General features: G+C 47.5%; 1 long non-coding RNA gene and 1 pseudogene across 3 annotated transcripts in view; one reads left to right on the forward strand and one right to left on the reverse strand.

Annotated features, from left to right (window-relative positions):
• Nucleotides 1-5,039: 5,039 nt before the first annotated feature.
• The window catches only part of LOC125481107, a 29,222-nt gene continuing 12,464 nt past the window's right edge, over nucleotides 5,040-21,797 (reverse strand). Inside the window, exon 4 of one of the 3 annotated variants that reach the window (XR_007261209.1) lies at nucleotides 5,040-5,591. This is a non-coding gene — a long non-coding RNA (uncharacterized LOC125481107). Of the gene's footprint in view, nucleotides 5,592-6,241; nucleotides 6,387-17,056; nucleotides 17,436-21,797 lie in introns of those variants that run through there. The other 2 variants (XR_007261211.1, XR_007261210.1) reach the window with 2 other exon arrangements.
• On the forward strand, nucleotides 16,214-16,392 carry LOC125481108 (annotated as a pseudogene).

The raw sequence follows: 21,797 nt of genomic DNA on the forward strand, positions 1-21,797 counted from the left end.
ATTCATTCACAGGATATGGGCATTGCTGGCTCGGCCAGAATTTATTGCCCATCCGTGATTGCCCAGAGGGCTGTCCAGAGTCAACTGCATTGCTGTGGGACTGGAGTAACGTAACATACAGGCCAGACCGGGTAAGAATGACAGTTTCTTTCTCTGAAAGATATTAATGAGCCAGATGGGCTTTTCCTGGCGGTCAACAACTGTTTCCTGATCATCATTAAACTCGTAATTCAAGATTGATAGTAAAAGCTTAGTCAAGAAGAAAATAGGGTCTCCTCACAATCGGAAACAGGTAAATTATAATAGGACAAAAAGTGATGGTAGGCCAATAAAATGTGTCTCAGGTTTTCAAAAAGGAGGACACAAATAATGTCCCAAAATTAAGGGGATCACAGGGTCTTAATGGGAATGTGGAATTGAAAGAAATTAGTTTTAGTAGGAAAATGATATTGGGAAAACCAATGGGATTACAGGCAGATAAATCCCCAGAGACTGATAACCTTCATCTCCGAGTAGCTGAGGAAGTGGCCCGAGAAATAGCAGATGCGCCAGTGGTTATCCTCAAATTTTATAGACTGTCAGAATTCCTGTGAATTGGAGGGTAGCTAACGTAACCCCAGTATTCAAGAAGGGGAGTCAGAAAACAGGGAATGAAGGTGGGGAAAAATATTAGGGTCCACTGTAAAAGGTGGAATAACAGAGTACTTGGAAGATAATGATAAGATCAGACAGTCAGCAGAGCCTTTTTCTGTGCCGTAGATCTCTGAGACTCTGTTGGGCATGAATTCTCTCCAAGCTGCTAACCATTCATTGGAACTATATTGCTATTCCTTCAGTGTTGCTGGGTCAAAATCCTGAAATCCCTTCCTAACAGCATTGTAGGTCCACCTACAGCTCATGGACGACAGTGGTTCACAAAGCAGATCACTACCACCTCCTCAGTGGCAAGTAGGTTCAGCCACCAATGCACACAGGAATTTAAAAAAAATTATCAAGGTAAAGTGGGAATGTGGAATTGAAACCTAAATAGATCTGCTTTGACCTTTTTGAGGCTCGAGGGGCAGAATGGACTGCTGTGGTTCCTATTTCATATGTTCTCTTCTCCTTCTTTGAAAATGCATCATCTCAGCAGGAATAGTGTATTCCCTTGGATTTAGAAGGATGAGGATTGAGTTGATTAAAATTTTCCAGATGTTAATTGAAGCTGGTCGGGGGAGGGTATAGAATGGAACTAATTCACTGGGTGGGTGCAGTTGGAGCTCAAACACCCTCCTCGCCTCCAATAATCCGACAAGACTCGAGTTTCTTTGTTCTCCAGTTTATTTGAACATAGGAATGAGGAACAAGAGTAGGCCACGTGGCGCTTCGAGCCTGCTGTGCAGCTCAATAAGATCATGGCTGATCTGATTTCAACCTCAGCTCTATGTGCCCGCATATCCCCGAACATCTTTCATCATCTTAGTCATCAAGAATCTGTCTGCTGCTGCCTTAGAAAAATGTTTAAAGATTCTGCATTCACTGCCTTTTGATGAAAGGAATTACAAAGATTCTCAACCCTCTGAGAGAAAGGAAATGTTCCTCACTGTTTCAAATGGACACACACCTTACCTTAAAACAATGACACTCTGTTCTAGATTCTCTCAAAAGAGGGACCATATTTCAAACATCCACCTGGTCAGGTCCCCTCAGGATCTCCTATGTTTCAGTCGAGTCTCCTCTTTCTTTTCTAAATTCTAGCCTTTCCTCATAAGGCAATCCACTCATTCCATGTATTAGTCAATTAAATCTTCCCTGAAATGCTTTCAACATATTAACAACTTTCTATAAGTACAGTGACCAGAACTGAACCCAGTACTCCAGATGCAAGTCTCACAAGTACAAAGGGGGACTGCTTGTGTCTAAAGGTGGTCCATGAATTCCCATTTGCTTACAGTAATGCATTTTCAGAAGCTCATATCATTTATATTTATCTAATTGCAGACTGACAAAGGTTATGGTCAGTTTGTATTGTTAAACAGACAGCGTTGTTGTGGTATTACTCAAACCTCGCACTCTCTCCTGGCTCTGCACAAATAATGACTGGCCCTGTAGCCAGTTCCCACAGCCTGATTTTTGTCCTGTTTTTTTTCAACTTCTGTCCTTTCAAGGAGATTAATGATCCAGGTGGGGTTTTATGAAATCCAGCAGCATTCATTCCACTTTTGACTGTTTTAAGTTTATTTTCCAGGGACGTGGAAAGGGAGAATTCACAGACAGGCAGCTGAAGTCAAACATTGGATCAAGAGCTGCAGGTAACACTCAGTCCTCAGGAGCTTTGAACATGGAAGGTAAAAGCAACGTTCACAGTGAAGAGAAACCATGCACGTGGTCTGTGTGGACAAGCCTTCAGTCAATTGTCTGGCCTGTCGATACGTAAATGCAGTCAAAACAGAGTGACAACAATGACATCAAGCAGCACTTGCTTTGTAATGTCATGGTCAAGGATCTCAGTTTGAGTTCAGCAAGAGCCACTCAGCTCCTGGTCTCCTTACAATCTTGGTGCAAACATGGACCAAACAGCTGAATTCCAAATGTGAGAGGGACTATCCGCTATCTTAAGGCTCCATTTGACACGGCATTGTATTAAGGAATCATAACAAAGCGAAAGTCAATGGGAACGAGAGGATGTTATTCTTCCTTAGATAGCTGGTTTTTGAAAAGATTGCATCTTCAGACCTCGGTAGATCAAAACAAGGTGAATTTAATCAAACTTGTACCACAGACATGTGGAAGAGGTCTCGAAGTCTAGCTTGGAGACACTCAACTTTTTACAGCTCAATACAGCATATTAAGACACCTTCGTGTCAGAATGGTTGCACGTAACATTGGTATTCAATAAATTGTATGTCAGTTACTTACTACAAAGACAGGATGCTGTTCAGTTTCTGACAAAGTTCTGAGTCCTCTAATTTCAACAGGACTTCCACTTCCACATTATCTTCCGAGATTCTCTAACCCCACCATCAGCTCACAGCATGCCGGCCTTTCCGAGTGAGTAATACTTCGGTGACTATCTTAAGCTATACAGATAGTTATTGTGGCTCAGGTAGTTTAACTGCATGTCCATAACAGTGAACCGCCAACAGTTACTTAAGGTTCAGAAGCTATGTCCTTATATGGTTGTATTTGACTCTTACCTTATGCTGTACTGGTTGGACAAGTTTAATTTTCTACTTGTTCTGTGTTTTAGTGTTCTGCTCCTTTTTTCCCTTTTTTTGTTTCCATTATACATTCTCTTATCCTCCTTACCCTACTTCACCCTGGTTTGGTAATACTGAATAAAGAACAGGCTTATGATTGTAGGAAGGCAATCCTCTCAGCCGCAGGAGTTCCTCAGGATCAGGTTCTAGTCCCAACCACCTTCAGCTGTTTCATCAATGACCTTCCCTGCGTCATAAGGTCAGAAGTGGGAATGTTTGCTGATGATTGCACAATACTTTAGCGTCATTTGTGGCTCCTGGGATACTGAAGCAGTAGATATCTAAATGCAGTATGCCTGGACAACATTGAAGTTAGCCTGCTATGTGACAAAGAACATTTGCACCAACAAATAATGACCAAATCCAAGAACTGAGAATCTAACCACAGCCAAGTGACATTCACTGGGTATATCTTCACGGAATTCCCCATTATCATCATCCTGGGTGCTAATATTGATGAGAAACGGAATTGGAGCTGCCATCTGAATAATGTGCCTACCAAATAGGTCAAAGTGAAGAGATTCTATGGTGATTACTTCAACTCATGACTCCCCAAAGCATGTGCATCAGCAGGAATGTAATAGAACACTCTCCAACTGCTCAGATGGATGCAGCTCCAACAACGCTCGAGAAACCTGACACTATCCAGGTCAATGCAGACCACCTACTGGTGACCCATTCGGTACCTTCAGCATTTACTCCCTCCGCCACTGAGGGACAGTGGCAGCAGTGTGCACTATCTACAAGACGCCCTGCAGTTACTCACCCACTCTTCTTTGACAGCACCTACCAAGCCTGCAAGCTGTACCACTTGGAAAGACAAGACTAGAAGATGCATCAAAACACTACCATCTGCAAGTTCCTCTCTGAGGTGCATACCAAACTGATTTGGAGCAGTATCAGCGATGCTATCATTGTATGGTGCAGCAGATGTGGGCCAAAAAGCCTATGCCTGCTCTCCATCTTCTGTCATGATTTTTTTTTTTTAGAAAGTTGATTAACGCAGTGACCAGACTTGTACTCAGCCCTCCAGCTGTTCTCGAAACTGGTGTTTGTTAAAGCTCTAGCATCATCTCCCCCTGGTCTTCTCTTCCAGCCTGTATCTCAAAACCCTCTCAACCACCTGATCTCCCTGTCGAACCACGTTCAGGGATTTGTGAATGTTCATTCTGAGGTCTCTTTGTTCCTCTGCACCACTTAATATTCCTCACTTTCATTGTTCAGTCTCCCTAAATTCATTATTACACACTTCTCTGGATTCAATTCCATTCACCATTTTATCTTTCCACTTGATTGATATCTCCCTGCAGTCCACGATTTTCTTCGTTATGGTCAACTACATGATTATTTATTGCATATCATCTGCAAACTTCTAAATTATGGCTTCTACAACTAGGTTTTAATGATGGTTATACATCAGAAAACAGTGGAACTCCACTGGATTAAAAACTGAAAGGACTGCAATTGCTGTAAATCAGAAACAAATTAAAAAGCAGAAATTGCTGGAAAAGTTTGGCAGCATCTGTGGAGAGAAATCAGAGATGACGTTTCAGATCGAGTAATCCTCAGAATTCCACAGGAAATAGGTGTCCAGATACGGTTCATTCTTAGTTGGGGATTTGTAGCAGCTATAATAGCAGAATATAACCATATCTGAATTTGTGGGTGTCTCCGGAGTTTGTTTTTCTGAGTGATCCCTTCCCACACAGCGGAAGGATGAACACCCTCGCCCCAGTGTGACTGAGGAAATGAGTTTCCACCTCCAGTGGGTAATTGAATCCTTCCCTCAGTCCTCACAGTTCCCTGGTTTCTCTGTGCTGTGGGTGTCCTTGTCTCTATCCAGATTGGGCGATCAGGTGAATTCGAGTCAATGCAGACAGAAGGCCATTTTTCCTTGTTGTGAATGTGTTTTTGTTCTTCCTTATTCTCCCATGGGATGTGGGTATCGCTGGTCAGGACACCATTTGTTGTTCATCCTTAATTTACCTTGAACTGATGTCAGAGGGCAGTAAGGGGTCAACTATGTTGTTGTGGGCCTCAAGTCACTTGTATGCCAGACCAGGTAAGGACTTCCCTTCCAAAGGGACATGAATGAATGGGATTTCAGGAAATTAAAGTCATGGCCTCTGTTCCTGAAATTCAGGTTTACATTCCAGATTTTATTCATTGAATTTAAACTCGAGCAGCTGCTGTGTTTCAGTCCCCAGGGCTTACTTGGATAAATATCACCACTGCAGTGCTATCTCCCTGCTGCATTGCCTTACTGTAGAGAATAACTTTCACTGTTCAGATCATCCCAGAGTGACAGAGAACAGGAGAAGGCCATTCACACCATCACGCTGGTGTTAGTTCCTGGTGAGAAAGGGATTGAATGAGAAGGGAAAAGTATCAGCTGGTGCATGTTTGCAGTGTATCCATGGCAGGATAAATGTGGTTTAATGCAGATTGAAGTGGTTACTGGGAACAAGAAGCTGATGCAGAAACAATGTGAGCAAAATTAACTTAGCTGCTACTGCTGAGGTAATAAACATCAGTTTGTTGGTGTAAACAGCAGAGAATGGTTTCAATCCAGTGACCTCTGGGTGATGGGCCTCGCATGCTCCCACTACACCACACCGTGGTGGGTAACTCACAACTGAAATACGTTGTTACTTCCTTCTTGCTTCTGAATGGAAGCACACTTATTGACTGGCCTTCGTGGCTGTACAATTCCACTGTGTCACACCACTCAGAATGTGACAGCCAGAAACACACACACACACACAGAGCAATGTATAATTGACATACACACAATGTCAAAGGGGCGAAGTGGACCAGAAACTCACTCAGGTGGACAGGCTCATGATTTGACTGAACTTTCGGTAAACACTAAACCAACAGTTACGTTCCTCATTCTGAAGAGTTCTAAAGAAGGGTCTCTGAACCGGGAACATTAACCCTGCTTTCATGCACCTCTATACCCTCACAGAAGGACCGCGTGCTCACTGATTGCATCACTGGAATCACAGAGTAGCTCCGCGTGCTCGTTGCCATCCCCATTTCGGGTTGTATCTTCACAGCTGGGCCACTGAGTTTCTCTGATTCCGGGCCTGGGAACTGGGATTATATGGTCTTCTGCAGCAGTGGTTATTTCCTTGTGTGAGGGAGCTGGTGAGGTTACCGATGTTAAACAGACAACAACAGGAGGATACAGTACGCCCTCACACACTGGCCATACTGCCATACATCAAGAACATATGGGAACTGACACCAGGACTCCTCAGACCACTCAGAATCATGGTGGCCCACAAGCCCACAGCCACTCTACAACAAACACTTCCAAGAATTAAAGACCCCATTCCCACAACATGCAGAACCAAGAGATAACAAGGTGTAGAGCTGGATGAACACAGCAGACCAAGCAGCATCAGAGGAGTAGGAAGGCTGACGTTCGTGCAGAACCAATGTGGTTTACAAAATACCATGCAACGACTACCACAAACATTACACCGGGCAGACAGGAATGAAACTAGACATCAGAATTCCACAGACCCTCACGTCCTTCGTGCAAATCACCTGTTTGTGCAGACCCGAATGCTCTGTGTTCAAGTGGGTGATGTTATCACACACGGGCAATTGCTCAGTGACATCACCCTAATTCCTGGGCATTTCCTGAACTGTGGGTTTCCTCTGACCCCAGTGCTTCTGATATCTTTTGAGCTGCAGACTCCAGCATTTGATTTTAAAGTTGAAGACAATGAAATTATTTCAGTATCTTTAACCAGTGATGTACACATTTTGCTTCACGTGCTGTTCTCAGTTATCTGACTCTGGTGTTGGTGCAACCCATTTCATCACTCACCTAATATCTCATTATGTAACTGGTGTCAAAAGTTGCTTTATAAAAGTCCTGAATCGGTGACCATCCATTCTTCTGGTTCATCTCTGCTCTCCCTGATTAACTCTCTGCCATTCTCTAACCACCTCTGTCTCCCATAATGGGTGTAACCGACTTAGGTACTTTATTCAGAAATTCTGAAGAAGGGTCCCAACTCGAAACGTCAGCTTTCCTGCTCCTCTGATGCTGCCCAGCTTGCTGTGTTCCTCCAGCTGCACACTGTGTTATCACTGACTCCAGCATCGGAAGTTCTTACTGTCTCTGAGTAGGTATTTTATTGTTACTGCCATTGATTCTCTAAATGAGGTGTTTACGGCTGAACATTGCCTGACCATTTGCTGCGAGCCATTATCTTCCCTGAGTAGTTCCCACAATGCTGTTGGGTAAGGAATTATTCACCAAGTGGTGATGAAGGGATTGTGATATGTGTCCAAATCAACGACAATTAATTTATATCAATATAGGGCCTTCAAATAATGGAAACTTCCAAGCTGTTCCTCGGGAGTGTTATAATGCAACTTTTGACCCCAGTCACATAACGAGATATTAGGGAGGTGACAAAATGTTTAATGGGCAAATGTGTCGTTTTCAAGGAGTGTTATTAAGTGCAAAACTGAGGTTGAGAAAGGGAGAGGATTAGTGAGGAAATTTCACAGTTTGTGGCCTTGGCAGCTAAAGATTAAGGGGACCAAATGTGTGACAGTTAAAATCGAGAATGCTCAGGAGGTTGGAATTGGAGGTAACGCAAGGGCATTTTTAAAAATTCATATTTGGGGTGGGGGTGGGCATCACTGGCTGGGCTAGCATTTACTTGCCATCCCTAATTGCCCTTGAGAGGGCTGGAGGCTGGCAGACATTACAGAGATAGTCTCCTCTCTATCTATCAAGAGATTGAACAGAATGATGAAAAGTTTAAAATTTAGCTGCACAAGCACAGGGGGTGGTGGGTGAACAAACCTTGGTGTGAATACTCACGCGGGCAGCAGAGTTTAGGATGACCTCAGGATTTCATCACTTGGTGAATAACCTGTAACTCCTTCCATTACAGCATTGTGGGCATTTGTGTGGGAAGCTAAAGCTGCTAAGGCAGCAGCACATGGTGGGGAGAATGGGCAGTGGTAAAAACCTCATTCAGATAGAGTTAATGTAAGGAACAATAAGACACTAAACAGAACTCCCATACACTCATTAACAGAGGCAGAGGAAGTTAGACAAGTGCAGAGAGGGGAATGTGAGAGGATAGTGAGCAGTGTGTAAGGATAGTTAAGTCCAGAGGTAACAAAGGAATGGATGAGAGTTTCAGTAGTAGATGAGCAGACGAGGAGGAGTCGGGTGATGTCACTAAGGTGGAAGTGGGCAGTCTTGGTGATGGTGGGGATATGTGGTTGAAAACTCACCTTGGGGTGAAATATTTCGCCATGGTTATGACATGTTTGTTTCAGACACAGGGAGAGGATTTACATGCATGAGGAAAGGCACGGACTGATTACGGATGGTCAACATGTCTGTGTGTGATGTAATTCATGTCCCACTAACTTGAGTATTTTGCAGAGGTGGCAAAGAAGATTGATGAAGGCAGGGAGGTAAACATTGTTTGGATGGACTTCAGAAAGGTGTTTGAAAAGGTTCCTCATGGTAGACTGGTTAGATCACATGGAATCCAGGAGAAGCTAGTGGTTTGGATCCAAAACTGGCTTGAAGGCAGGAAGCACAGAGTGATGGCAGAGTGTTATATTTTGGACTGGAGACCTGTGACCTGTGGTGTGTTACAAGAATTGGTGCTGGGACAATGCTTGTACATAATTTTATATGAATGATTTAGATGGAAGCATAGGAGGGATGGTTAGTAAGTTTGCAGATGGCCCCAAAATTCATGTTGTCGTGGACAGTGAAGAATGTTATCTCAGAATACAATGGGACCTTGATCAGATGGGCCAATGGGCCGAGGAGTGGCAGATAGAGTTTAATTTAGATAAATGTGAGGTGTTGCGATTTGGTAAGGCAAAGTAGGGCAGGACTTATAAGTTAATGGTAGGGCCTTGGGGAGTGTCACCAAACAGAGACATTGGGGTGCAGATGCATAGTTCCCTGAAAGTGGAGTCACAGTTAGACAGGGTGGCGAAGAAGGCATTTGGCATGCTTGCTTTTATTGATCAATGTATTGAGTATAGGAGTTTGGGCATTACGATGCAGATGTACAGAACATTGCCACTTTTAGAATACTGCATTCAGTTATAATCTCCCTGCTATAGGAAAGTTGTTAAACTGAAAGGTTTCAGAAAAAGATTTACAAGGATGGTGCTAGGATTGAATGGTTTGAGCTATAGACAGAGGAGGCTGAATAGGCTGGGGCTGTTTTCCCTGGAACATCGTAGGCTGAGGCGTGACCTTACAGAGGTTTATAAAATCATGAGGGGCTTGGATAGGGTGAATTGCCAAGATCTTTTCCTCAGGGAAAGGAATCCAAACCTGAGAGCATGGGTTTAAGTTGAGAGGCGAAAGATTTAAAAGGGACCTGAGGGGCAGTTTTACATGTAGAGAATAGTGCTGCATGTATGGAGGAGGTGGTACAATCGCAACTCTTCAAAGGCATCAGGATTGGTAAATGAATAGAAAGGTTATAGAGGGATATGGGCCAAATGCTGGCAAATGGGACTAAAATAATTTAGGATATCTGTTTCGAATAGACAAGTGGCAGCAATCAGTCTGTTTCCATCCTTTACATCTCTATGGCTCTTGAATCTTAATTTGCAATTCTAAATTACCAGATTATAATTGGAATGTTTGGAGTCGAAGCTAAACGATTCGTGACTTATTCAATGTACTGAACTTAATATCCACCATCATGCTGTTCATTTCCATGAAGGGAGGGGAGTGGTGTTGGGGATGTTGGAGTGGTTTGGGGATCAGAGTTCATATATTCCAGGACAGATGGATTAGTCTAAGAAATTCTGTTCATAATTGTGTCCCAGTACTTCCTGACAGTGACATTACTCGAGCAGAATTAGAATTTGTTTCAAGTATTTGCTTTGATTTGATTTGGGAAGAGGCAGGCATTTTTTGCATTGCTAACAGTTCAGTTTGTTTAGTTCGCAGAATAGAACAGCACAAAATCAGACCCTTTTAACAACTGCAGGCACATTGACACTGCAGGCAGTTGCACATTCCAAAGAAATAGACGGGGTGGGATGGGTTTGGGGGGCGGGGGTGGTGACTCGCCTTTTTTGTAACGAAGAGTCACATTTATCGAGGGAGGTAGACCCACCATCCTCAGCGAGTGGTTACTGCCGGCTGTGCACTGCCTGAGAGGGCGCTGGAAGCAGAATCATTCGTGGCCCTCAGGAGAGAGTTGAATGATGAGAGATTTACATGGCGGGTGGGACTGGTGAAGTTGCCCGTACAGACAGCTGATGCAGACAATGACAGGCTGAAGTACCTTCCTCTGTGCTGGGTCATTCTCTGAGTGTGCAGTTCTGTACCGATTGTCGCTGCAATCTCACTGACCCTCCGCTAGTCGTGGAGCTGGTTGAAGAAGCTCCGCCCTACCTCATCTGATTGGTACATTTCCAATGATCTACATTTACTACGAAGCAGTTTTACAGAAAAGAGGATGAAAAAGCGCTGGTGTAAACTGATTGTTTGCCCTGGTTAGGAAGCTCGAGAGTACTAGAACAAAAGTAAAAACTGTCAGCAGTGCTTCACAAGTCTTTGCACACAGTCAGGCTGACGGAAAATATGGGAAGTAACTGGGACCTAAGGTAGTCCAGCATTATAGCAGCATCGCTTCTCGGCCTCTTTGGCTCAGACCAAGTGTAGTTCCTGTTCTTATCAACGTGGACCGAGAAGAGGATAGAGCAACCGATTCGGGAGTGGAAGGAGGACGTCGGGTTGGCTGTGTACCCCTGCAATTGGTGGATCTGCATGCTGGCTTCGGCCTAACGCTGATTCAGGGGAGCAGCTGACCTGCAGCAATGGCGACAGTGAGCGCTCGTGCCCCGGGACAGGGGGTCCGAAATACCGTACGAGTGATGGTTAAGAAGGTGGATGAAGGAGTGCCGGTGGACCGCACCTTCTTTGTGAAGAGGGTCCTGCTGGACTGCTGTGGTTTCGTCGCGGCGGACATCTACTGCTTGCAGGACTTCCCCGGTGGTGGATTTTTCGACGTGACCTTCAGGAGTGTGAAGTTGTGCGAGCGCCTCCTGAAGGTATTTGAGGAGAAAGGAGGTGAGGGTCCCCTCTCTGTCCTGACCGCCGTCCCGTTGTTTGTGCTGCCAGTGCAGAGGAGTCGTATGCTTACGGTCCACATGTATAATCCGCATGTGCCAGCGGCCGATGTTCTGACCTTCCTCGGAAGGTACGTGAAGGTGGAAGGGGACTGTAATGACGTTATGGACCCCTTCGGGATATGGACCAGTAAGAGGCAGGTCAAGGTGACGCTCCGGACAGGCGAGGGGGGCAACATCCTCCATCCACCATCCAGCTTCGCAATCGGCGGGAGCAGGGGCTACCTGAGCTACGCTGGGCAGCCCAAAGTCTGCCACACCTGTGGGCGGTCAGGGCACATGGCGGCGGACTGTAAGGCAACCCTGTGCAGGAACTGCAGGGAGGAGGGGCACCTCGCAAAGGATTGCCCAAAAGAGAAGAGCTGCAACCTTTGTGGGGAGATGGGCCACCTTTACAAGGCTTGCCCACGGCGGGGGACCACCTATGCCCAGGTCACGAGCAGGGGCAATGCAGGGCGAACCCCCCCAGACGAGAGGGAGACACCAGATCCCTGCAAGGATACGGACCCCCCAAGCGCGCAGGAGGTCCAAGCCCCGGAGGAGGGACTGAAGGCCGGTGGGTCAGCCCTGCAGACTCCCCTGCCCCCTGAGTCTATGGAGGAGGAGGCGACGGGCGACCCAGGGGAGTGGACGACGGTAAAAAAGGCAAAGAGAAAAACACGCCGGCGGGCTGCCGCACCGCAACCGCCAAGCGGGAAGAGGCAGCTGCAGGGCGGCTACAAGAGCTCCTCCGACGAAGGGGACTCGGAGGCAGGCCACCCAAAGCAGAGGATGAAAGTCGCCGGGGAGAAGGAAAGCAGCGCCCCACTGCCCGGTGACAGTGGTCATCCAGAGGCTCCTGCCAGCACCCGGCCACCCGCTGCTGGGGCCCTGGCGGGTCCCCCCGCGCCAGAGCCCCGGACGGCTGGGAGTAGTGGAGCTTCAAGAGGGGAGCAAGAAACAGCACTCCCCCAGCCTGACCCAGAGCCGGATGTTCCTGCCTCTGTCCCTGCTCCAGCGATGCCGGACAGAGACAGCGACCCAGAATGCGGCACAGACGGCTTCCTTAGCCCCGGGAGTGTCCAACAGCTCGCCCGCACTATGGGGATACAGGGACTGGCACACGGGCTGGACCTTGGGGTAAATGGACCCGGGGAGGGCACCGCGGTAACTACTCTCAATGGGGGTACGGATTGCGAGCATTAACGTCCGGAGTGTCAAAACTACCGGGCGATGTGTGTCCACGTTGGCCTACCTGACCGACATCAAGGCGGATCTCCTGTTCCTGCAGGAGTGTGGGATACCGCACCTCAGCAGGTACGGGAAATGGTCGGGCGCCTGGACCCATGGGCCTTCGATTTGGTCGGGGGGTAACGACTGTCGCTCCTCTGGCCTGGCTATTCTGCTGCGGGGAAGCAACTTCACCATCTCCCAAGTTCAGGAGGTGGTGGGGGGGCGCCTCCTGCTGGCGGATGTCACCTATAAGAACGCTCCCCTGAGGCTGATCAATGTGTACGCCCCAGCGGTACGGAGTGAGCGGTTGGCCGTTCTGCAGCGGCTTCCACCCCTGCTGGCTACGTCCAGACCGGTCATCCTGGCCGGAGACTTCAACTGCATCATAGATGCAGATGGAAGATCCGGTGCGGGGATAGCGGCTGGGGGTAGTAAACTGGATGTCACGTCCAGATTACTGATAGACACGGTGAAGGACGCCAAACTGCTCGACGTCTTCAGCACCCCTGCAGACGGAGCGCAGCGGAGATACACCTGGTCGCGGCCGGACGGGTCTATCCGCTCAAGGATAGATTTCCTGTTTGTGTCCCGAGCGTTCTCGGTCGGGTCCACCGGCGTCGAGCCGGTGTTCTTCTCTGACCACTGCCTCCTGCTGGCCGACTGTCACCTACAGGACGACCAGCAGGCCGGCAAGGGAACGTGGAAGCTCAATACGACTCTGTTGACCCCAGAGAACATCGAGGAGCTCAAGAGGGAGTATGCCGGTTGGAGAACCGTGAAACCCCTCTTTGAGTCTCCGGGCGACTGGTGGGAGACGGTCAAAGGAAACATCAAGAGGTTCTTTGTCCTCAAGGGTGTTCGGAAGGCGAGAGAGAGGCGGGGAAAGCTGTCGCGGCTCCAGAAAAGGATGCAGAACCTGCTCCTTCTGCAGTCGATGGGGGTTGATGTCACGGAGGATCTCCGCGAGGTGAAGGGTCAGCAAGCCTCGCTCTTCGCCGCGGAGGCCTCCAGGATAATCTTCCGGTCCAGAGTCCGCTCCGTGGAGCAGGACGAGACGTGCTCGCGTTTCTTCTTTCAGAAGGTGCACAAAGAGAACTCTGTGCTTAGCAGGTTGAAGGAGGACGATGGCTCGGTAACGTCGTCTCGGTCCGACGTTTTGAGGATCAGCAGATCCTTTTATGCCGGACTGTACGACGCGAAGCCCACGGACAGCACGGCCTCCGAGTCGTTCCTGTCGTCTATCACGGAGGTCTTGGACGACGGCACGCGGGAGGGGCTGGACCGGCCGCTATCCCTGGACGAGCTTACCAGAGCCCTCAGGTCCTTTGAGAGGAACAAGACTCCCGGGAGCGATGGCCTACCGGTGGAGTTGTATTCCGCTCTGTGGGACTTGGTTGGCCAGGACCTGCTGGAGGTGTACGACAGTGCGCTTCGGGCAGGGGAAATGTGCAAGTCCATGAGGACGGGCATCATTACCCTCATTTACAAGCGGAAGGGGGAGAGGGAAGAAATTAAGAATTGGCGACCTATTTCGTTGCTGAATGTGGACTACAAGATCCTGGCCAAGGTCGTAGCCAACCGGGTCAGGTCTGTTCTGGAGTCGGTGATTCACCCTGACCAAACCTGTGCTGTGCCGGGCAGGAAGATCGCTGAGAGCCTCGCGCTCGTCAGGGATACGATCGCCTACGTGCAGGACAGGAGGGTGGACGCTTGCCTCGTCAGCCTGGACCAGGAGAAGGCCTTTGACAGGGTCTCTCATGTATACATGAGGGACGTCCTCTCCAAATTGGGGTTTGGGGAGGGGATCTGCAATTGGATCCGACTGCTCTACACCAACATTGTTAGTGCAGTCTCGATCAATGGGTGGGAATCCGACAGTTTCCCTGTCAGATCTGGAGTCAGGCAGGGCTGCCCACTCTCTCCTGCCTTATTCGTGTGTTGTATGGAGCCCTTCGCCGCGTCCATCAGGAAGGACGTGAGCCTGAAGGGGGTGACGATCCCAGGCAGCGGAGGCCTGCAGGTCAAGACCTCCCTGTACATGGACGACGTCGCCGTCTTCTGCACCGATCGCTGGTCGGTGAGTAGGCTGTTGGACATCTGCGGCCAGTTCGAACTGGCCTCGGGTGCCAAAGTCAATAGGGGTAAGAGCGAGGCCATGTTCTTTGGCAACTGGGATGACCGCTCCTTCATCCCCTTCACCATCAGGACAGACTACCTGAAGGTGCTGGGTGTCTGGTTTGGAGGAGCTGGGGCGTGCACTAAAACTTGGGAGGAGCGCATCTCGAAGCTGCGGCAGAAGCTGGGCAGGTGGGTGCACCGGTCTCTCTCCATTGCGGGTAAAAACCTGGTCGTCAGGTGTGAGGGGCTTTCGGTACTGTTGTACGTGGCGCAGGCCTGGCCTATCCCCCGGACTTGCGCCGCTGCGGTTACCCGGGCCATCTTCCACTTCATTTGGGGGTCGAGGATGGACCGGGTCCGCAGAGACACCATGTACAAGGACTTGGAAAACTGGGGGAAGGACGTGCCGAACGCCACCCTCGCCCTGACGGCTACCTTTGTGTGCGGCTGCATCAAGCTGTGCGTAGATCCTCGGTACGCAAACACTAGGTGTCACTACCTACTGAGGTTCTACCTGTCCCCGGTGTTGCGAAGGATGGGCTTGGCCTCGCTGCCGCGGAACACTCCAAGTAGTTGGACCGTCCCGTACCACCTGTCCTTCGTGGAGAAATTTTTGAAGGGAAACGCCTTTGACCACAAGGCTGTCAGGCAGTGGTCAGCACGTAGCATCCTTGAGACCCTTCGGGAAAAGGAGAGGGTGGATCCTGTCGGGTGGTTCCCCTCGCAGACTGCCAAAGTCGTTTGGCAGAATGCCTCATCGCCAGAACTTTCTAACAAGCACCAGGACATTGCTTGGCTGGTGGTGAGAGGGGCTCTGCCGGTGAGATCATTCATGCACGCCCGGGCTCTCTGCGCCACTGCACGCTGCCCTCGAGGTGGCTGCGGGGGTGACGAGACAGTCTATCACCTCCTTCTGGAGTGCGCCTATGCGCAGGAGGTCTGGAGGGGAATGCAGTGGTTTGTGTCGAGGTTCGTCCCGAGCAGCTCCGTGACACGGGACTCCGTGCTCTACGGGCTGTTTCCCGGGACGCACACCGAGACCAACATCAACTGCGCCTGGAGGACCATCAATGCGGTGAAAGACGCTCTTTGGTCTGCCCGCAACTTGCTGGTCTTCCAGTTGAAAGAACTGACCCCGACCGAGTGTTGCAGACTGGCGCACTCCAAGGTTCAGGACTACGTGTTGAGGGATGCACTAAAGCTTGGGGCAGCCGCCGCCAAGGCGCGGTGGGGAAAGACCACCGTGTAAGACCCCTCGGCCGTACCGTATTAGGGCCCTGTTCAGAAACTGGGCCCAGCTGGCGCCTCCTCCAACTGGTCAGGGGGCCAACTATGACTACGGTAGTGATGACCACCGGAGTTTTTCTTTTTTTCCTTTGTTTTTTCCCTTGAGTTGGTGTACGTACCCCCAGGGTAATCCGGGACGGCTCGGATGACCGGGTAGGTGAAAGTGTGTTTTTTTTTGTATTTTCTACGAATAAAGTATATTTTTTTAAATAAAAAAAAAATTCTGTTCTTATCAGCTTTAATATCTGATATGTCCTTTACTTAAGGACCATATATTAAACTGATTTTTGGAGCAGGGAGTTGGAATAGGAGCTTGCTTCATCCACTCCATGCATCGTCCTGGTATTGCAGTGTTTCCAGGAATGGTGCAGTCTCATTTAACCAATTTTAAAAACAGCCTGATCAAAACTTGAAGAACCATTTCTGAAGAAGGGTCCAGGCCTGAAACGTCAGCCTTCCTGCTCCTCTGATGCTGTTTGGCCTGCTGTATTCATCCAGCTCCACACCTTGTTATCTCAGATTCTCCAGCATCTGCTCAACGCTCTGGAACCATATCATAGAATCCCTACAGTGTGGAAACAGGCCCTTCGGCCCAACAAGTCCACACCGAACCTCAGAGCATCCCAGCCAGACCTATAACCCACCTAATCTACCCCTCCCTGAACACTGCAGGCAATTTAGCATGGCCAATCCACCTAACCTGCACATCTTTGGACTGTGGGAGGAAACCGGAGCACCCGGAGGAAACCCACGCAGACGCGGGGAGAATGTGCAAACTCCACTCAGGCAGTCGTCCAAGGCTGGAATCGAACCCGGGTCCTGGCACTGTGAGGCAGCAGTGCTAACCACTGAGCCACCATGCCGCCAAAGTGCTTTCTCTCAGTACTTTCACCCAACTTTCTCCAAATATGCTTATTCCAAGGTAACTGTTAATCTCTCCTTTTCTGCATGTTCAGCACTTGCTCTGAATGTTATCGCCTCATCCCTGGTACATGCCACACCTTCCCACCAACACCATCCCCAAATAGCCACACATGGCATCAGAAGTAAAAGAAAATCGCCTGCCAACACTACCTAATTGCAAATGGCATTTCAGAAAAAATAAGATAAAGCTATCGAAGTATTCACTAGTTTTGAATTTGATGACGATGACTTGGATGTATTGAACGAGAGATTTTGGGAACACTGTGAGCCAGGAAAGGATATGACGTATACAAGGCACATTTTTCATTTGAGTGCAAGAACACCCAATCAAACAGGTGTGCATGTGACTGCTTTATTTTTCTCAAGTCAAGGCCTGTGAGTTTAATCAGATTACCGATTCACTGATGTGGGACACAATTGCGAATGACCAAGTCAGTGGCATATTACTCCGAAAGCCAGTTCTCACATTAGCCAGACCAATAGATATTTGCAGATCTAGTGAAATGAGCCAGAGTTAAATAAAAGTGCTAACATCAAGATGCAGAATTGCCTGTCCACAAAGTACATTCTTGCTCTAAGAACTCTACAAGCTTTTCAGCACCTGAGACGTGTTGTGCTCAGGGACTGGCACAATATCTCTGCCCTTTGATGTCTCAACTAGAACCTAATGTTTCACAGTGCTCCTGTCTTGCCTGGTTGTTTATCACAGGCATAAGCCAGGCAGCTTATCATTGTTGTTACCAGCAGACAGTCAAGGGCTGGTCAGCAGCTGAGGCAACAAACGCATGTGTTTCAACCAAATGGTCACGTCTCAAAGTCTCAGGGAAACAGTTCTCAGTCAGGGCAAGGGAGACAGGATTCAGGCAGGAGATCCTGACACAACATGTCCAAGGAATCATTTGATATCAGCTCAGGGACTTTGACACAGTCAGCCATTTGGGGCAATCAGGATCAGGGAATCTGTATCACTACAGTACAGAGAGGTGGCCACACTCACTACTAGTTACATCCTCAAAATGCTCCAGTAGATTTGCTGAGCCTGAATTATGTTCATCAATCCAAGCTGACCCTGTCCGTTCCTGCCATAAGCGGTCAGTTTGATGAAATTCTCAAGGTGTTCGGGGGGCACTGCAGTACTGGTGAAGCTGGGGAAGTCACTGCTGGGCGGTGGGGACAGCCTGCTTGGAGGAAGAGTGGACATTAATTGTGGAATCAGTGGGAAAGTCAACATATTAGTGACAGAGGGAGACAAAGGACGTGGGTTGTTGTGGAAGTACAAGTCGTCATTGTTCACTGCCATCATGGTTTTGATGTGGGGAGAGTGCAGTATATGGCGAAGCTGTAGGGCTGGGACTCCGGGTTGGGTAATGTTGTGAGGTAAAGTTGTAAATGAAAGAGCTGCGTGGGAAAGTGCAGAAGCTCACGGACTCGACAAGGAAGAGACTTGTGCAAGGAAGAAAGGAATACTGAGTACAAGATGTAATGTTGCAAATTTATAAGGCTTTAGTTAATACTCTAAGAGTAGCCTGTGTTCAATTCTGGTCACCACATTACGGGAAGGATATGGAGGTTTTGGAGAGGGTGCAGAAGAGGTTTACTAGGATGCTGCTTGGATTACAGGGTATGAGCTATAAGAAGACATTAGGAAAACTCGGGTTGTTTTCTCTGGAGCAGTGGAGGCCGAGGAAGACTTCATAGAAGTCTACAAAATTATGAGATGCATAGCTGGAATTGACAGTCAGAACCTTTTTCCCAGAGTGGAAATGTCTAATACTAAGGGGCATGCATTTAATGTGAGAGGGGGGCAAGTTCAAATGAGACATAGATCAGTTGGAATGTTGTGCAGAGAAATGGCATTTGAAGTTTAGTTTGAGGTGATGCAGTTTGGGAGGTTCAAGTCCAAAGCTCCCTGAAATAGCAACACAAGTAGATAAGATGGTGAAGAATTTCGCTTTCATGGTACACAGCATTGGGATATGGTCAACTTTGATATCTGGTTCATAAGGGAGATGAGGTATTTTTTCAAACATGTCAGAGCACGCATTGTTCCTACGAGAACAACTATGGTTCCATTCATGCATTTTTTTTTTGTTTCAAACATGAAATGGCCACAACTTGATCAAAAGTGAAAGTGACCATCAACCAGTTTGAACTGTCAGTTATCAAATAAATTAAGACAGAGATAAATGTATTTGCAGGAGTTTTTTAAATTAATTTTTAATAAATTCATTCAGGGGATGATGACATCACTGGATAAGAATGGCAGTTTCCTTCCCTAAAGGACATAGGTGAACAGATGGGCTTTTCCAACAATGACAATGGATTCACGGTCATCATTAGATTCTTATTTCCAGATATTTTTTCTACCTCAAATTCCACCATCTGGAATGGTGGGATTCAAACCTAGGTCCCCAGAATGTTATCTGGGTCTCTGGGGAGTGATGGACAGCAGACTAAACAGAAAATATACACTAGAAGTCATACAATGTCTTGGTTTATATATTCATCATGCGATCCGTCACTGCTCTGGACACCAGGTAAAGATCTGAATAGACTGCATTTCCCCCTGGACAGAGTCACAATGGTCACCAGGTTTCATAGCAGATTGGGAAAATGCCATCAGAGATATAGTACATGACTCATCCCAATCTTTTGTTTGGATTTAAAACTTTCCTTTGATTGTTATCCACAAAATGAAAGATTATATTGTTTCCAATAAACAAATATCTATTAAAAGTTGAAACATGTCTGTGGAGAGCAATAGAATCCGTAATTGTAAAGGTGTGCAGACATATTGACCAGGCATAACTAACAAATAAAGGGCCATCGAGATCATCTTAGAATCCCGACAGTGTAGAAGATGGCCATTCAGTCCATTGAGTCCACACCAACCCTCCAAAGAGCATCCCACCCAGTCTCACACCCTTTCCTATCCCTGCATTTTGCACACAAGACACTATGGGCAATTTAGCATAGTCAATCTACCTAACTTGCACATTTTTGGACTGTGGGAGGAAACCAGAGCACCTGGAGGAAACCCACGCAGACACAGGGAGAATGTCCAAACTCCACACAGTCGCCCAAGGCGAGAATCAAACCCAGGTCCCCGGTGCTGTGACGCAGCAGTGCTGACCACTGTGCCACCATGCAGCCTCGAGAGATCGATGTATAATTTTCTCAATTATAGAGCTTTTCACACTAAATGTGAGCAATTCAGCATATTCAAGAAAGGATTCACCTCCATGTCAGATTCTTAGTCAGCCTTGTTTTAGTCTATCCGAGTGAACCAAGAACACCCTCTCTGAAATGAGAAGCAGATTCATCATTTCAAGTTCAGTTGACTCTGAGTGACTTTGAACTCGAAACATTAATTCTGTGTTTGTCTCTACAGATGCCAGGTCTGAGGAGTTTCCACACCATTTCCTGTTTTACTTTGATCTGCAGCATCCTCAGTCCTTTACTTTTCTTTCTGATTTTGAGTCTAGTTTGCACTCTTGTACAATTGCTCCCAGCATCTTTACCATCCCCAGGATGAGGATCAGCACCTTTACTCTCCCAGGGCAGGGATCAACATCTTTATTGCCCCCAGGGCAGGGATCAGCATCTTTACTGACCCCAGCACAGGGATCAGCATCTTTACTGTTCCCAGAGCAGGGATCATCACATTTTTTCTGTGCACAGGTCAGATACTAGTATCTTTCATACCCAAGGGAGGAAAATCACCTTTATTTTGCAGGCAAAATTTGTGGATTAGAGTCCAGATGTAAAGATTAAAAGTACCCTGATTTAGTACCTGACAGTGAGTTTTTTTCATTGAATGGGGCGACAGTCACTGATGTTTCATTCTTTCACAGCTCCATGTATTCCTAATTGAGACAGTCTAAGCAGACAGATCCACAGTGAACCAAAAATCAAGATTCTGCAGATGTTGGAAATCCAGTCTCAAAACAGAAACTGTTGGAAACACTCAGCAAGAGAAACAGTTTTGGAAGAGAAATTTAGTAAAAATGTGTGTTGCTAACCTTTTACCTGAACTGGACAATATTAGTTTTGAATAGTTTATAAACTAGGACTGTGTCATGGAAAAGGAGACTGGAGTGCAGGCTTGATGGCGAATGGCCAATTCCTACCGCTAAATTTGATATGGAAATGCCAATCATGGACTGGAGTGGAAAAAGTCAAAGTCACATGACACCAGATTATAGTCCAACAGGTTTATTTGAAATCACAAACTTTCAGAGAGCTGCTCCTTCTGCAGGTGGAGTCACCTGATAAAGGAACAAGCAGTCTGAAAGCTTCTGACGTCAAATAAACCTGTTGGACTATAATTCTGGTATTGTTTGACTTCTGACTTTGCTCCTAACTAACATGTTTGTACAAAAGAATAATGTTTTTGCAAGCAGTTCGAAGGCTGGAGTGACGAAATGACAAAGCTCAAAGTCCATCACAATGATGGTACAAGGTAACATTGTCTATAATGAGAAGTTAATAAACAAATGGGCTAGGAAGAGAAACAAAAGTCAGGCCCAGAGACAGCAAAACGTGAACAGCATTGGCAGTACCTGCTCTCGGACAGAATGGGTGACACAGTTATTGCCCCTGACATTTTAATCATGAATGTTGAGTGTGGAAACGTCACCAGAGGGACCAGGTGTCCTTGGATACATATGACAGAACGTAACAGAAGATGCAGCAACAAATGGCGAACGGTAGGTAAGCTTTTATTACAAAGGGCTTTGAAGAACGAGAGTGAACTCCCCTGGAGTACTGTGAGCAGGTTCTTCTGGTGAGATCTGCCCTGGAGGACTGCGAGCAGTTTTCAGGAGTGAGGTCTGCCCTAGAGGACTGTGAGCAGTT

Source organism: Rhincodon typus, unplaced genomic scaffold (genome assembly GCF_021869965.1).
Source record: "Rhincodon typus isolate 14 unplaced genomic scaffold, sRhiTyp1.1 hic_rhity00000883, whole genome shotgun sequence".
In the NCBI taxonomy this organism is placed as follows: domain Eukaryota; kingdom Metazoa; phylum Chordata; class Chondrichthyes; order Orectolobiformes; family Rhincodontidae; genus Rhincodon; species Rhincodon typus.